The sequence below is a fragment of the Triticum aestivum genome, chromosome 4A (assembly GCF_018294505.1).
Source record: "Triticum aestivum cultivar Chinese Spring chromosome 4A, IWGSC CS RefSeq v2.1, whole genome shotgun sequence".
NCBI classification, from domain to species: Eukaryota; Viridiplantae; Streptophyta; class Magnoliopsida; order Poales; family Poaceae; genus Triticum; species Triticum aestivum.
The window spans coordinates 66893742-66896333 of NC_057803.1; positions in this window are offsets into that span (position 1 = coordinate 66893742).

Below are 2592 nucleotides of genomic sequence, written 5' to 3' on the forward strand. Positions count from 1 at the left end.
TGTCATCGGTATGTTACTTGCCCGAGATTCGATCGTTGGTATCCTCATACCTAGTTCAATCTCGTTACCGGCAAGTCTCTTTACTCATTCCATAATGCATCATCCTGTAACTAACTCATTAGTAACATTGCTTGCAAGGCTTATAGTGATCTGCATTACTGAGAGGGCCCAGAGATACCTCTCCGATATACGGAGTGACAAATCATAATCTTGATCTATGCCAACCCAACAAACACCTTCGGAGACACCTGTAGAGCGTCTTTATAATCACCCAGTTACGTTTTGACGTTTGATAGCACACAAGGTATTCCTCCGGTATTCGGGAGTTGCATAATCTCATAGTCAGAGGAATATGTATAAGTCATGAAGAAAGCAATAGCAATAAAACTTAACGATCATTATGCTAAGCTAACAGACAGGTCTTATCCATCACATCATTCTCCTAATGATGTGATCTCATTCATAAAATGACAACACATGTCTATGGTCAGGAAACTTAACCATCTTTGATTAACGAGCTAGTCTAGTAGAGGCATACTAGGGACACTTTGTTTTGTCTATGTATTCACACATGTATCAAGTTTCCGGTTAATACAATTCTAGCATGAATAATAAACATTTATCATGATATAAGAAAATATAAATAACAACTTTATTATTGCCTCTAGGTCATATTTCCTTCACGGTGATGGTGAAGTGATCCGCGCAGGTGATGACCCACAAGTATAGGGGATCTATCGTAGTCCTTTCGATAAGTAAGAGTGCCGAACCCAACGAGGAGCAGAAGGAAATGATAAGCGGTTTTCAGCAAGGTATTCTCTGCAAGTACTGAAATAAGTGGTAACAGATAGTTTTGTGATAGGAAATTGTAACGAGCAACAAGTAACAAAAGTAAATAAAGTGCAGCAATGTGGCCCAATCCTTTTGTAGCAAAGGACAAGCCGGAACAAACTCTTATAATAGGAAAAGCGCTCCCGAGGACACATGGGAATATCGTCAAGCTAGTTTTCATCACGTTCATATGATTCGCGTTCGATACTTTGATAATTTGATATGTGGGTGGACCGGTGCTTGGGTGCTGTTCTTACTTGAACAAGCATCCCACTTATGATTAAACTCTATTGCAAGCATCCGCAACTACAACAAAAGTATTAAGGTAAACCTAACCATAGCATGAAACATATGGATCCAAATCAGCCCCTTACGAAGCAACGCATAAACTAGGGTTTAAGCTTCTGTCACTCTAGCAACCCATCATCTACTTATTACTTCCCAATACCTTCCTCTAGGCCCAAATAATGGTTAAGTGTTATGTAGTCGACATTCACATAACACCACTACTTATTATCTTATCAAAATATCAAACGAATACCAAATTCACATGACTACTCATAGCAAGACTTCTCCCTTGTCCTCAGGAACGAATGTAATTACTCACAAAGCATATTCATGTTCATAATCAGAGGGGTAATAATATGCATATAGGATCTAAACATATAATCTTCCACCAATTAAACCAACTAGCATCAACTATAAGGAGTAATCAACACTACTAGCAACCTACTAGCAACCAATCCCAGACTTTGAGACAAGAATTGGATACAAGAGATGAACTAGGATTTGGAGATGAGATGGTGCTGGTGAAGACATTGATGGAGATTGCCCTCTCCCGATGAGAGGAGCGTTGGTGATGACGATGGTGATGATTTCCCCCTCCGGGAGGGAAGTATCTCCGGCAGAACAGCTCTGCCGGAGCTCTAGATTGGATCCGCCAAGGTTCCGCCTCGTGGCGGCGGAGTCTCGTCCCGAAAAGTTCCTTCCTATTTTTTCTCATCGAAAGACCTCATATAGGAGAAGATGGGCATCGGAGAGCCACCAGGGGGCCCACGAGGTAGGGGGTGCGCCCTAGGGGGGGTGCCCCCACCCTCGTGAGCAGGGTGTGGGCCCCCTGGCCTTCATCTTTGGCGTGGATTTTTCTTTATTTCTTCTAAGTCGTTCCGTGGAGTTTCAGGACTTTTGGAGTTGCGTAGAATAGGACTCTAATATTTGCTCCTTATCCATACCAGAATTCCAGCTGCCGGCATTCTCCCTCTTTATGTAAACCTTGTAAAATAAGAGAGAATAGCCATAAGTATTGTGACATAAAGTGAAATAACAGTCCATAATGCAATACATATTGATATAAAAGCATGATGCAAAATGGACGTATCAGCAGGACTTCGCCTAAGCACTACGACAATATAATCGGAGGAGCAAACAGTGGAGGGGGCACCGCACACGGCTTGGAACAATTGATGTGTGTTAGAGGCGCCCCCCTGTCCCCGTATATAAAGGAGGGAGAGGGGAGGAGGCCGGCCCAAGGGCGCCCCAAGTGGGAGGAGTCTTGCTTGGGCTCCTAGTCCAATTCGCCCCCCTCCTTTTATTGGGGGGGAGGGGGAAGGAAAGGGGGGTGTCGCCCCCTCCCCTAGTCCAGTTCGGACTCCTCCCTTGGGGGAGGGGTGTGCGCCAGCCCTTGTGGACTGGCCTGCCTCCCTCTTATGGCCCATATGGCTAATATCTTCCCCCGAGGGGTTCCGGTAACACCCCCCCCCC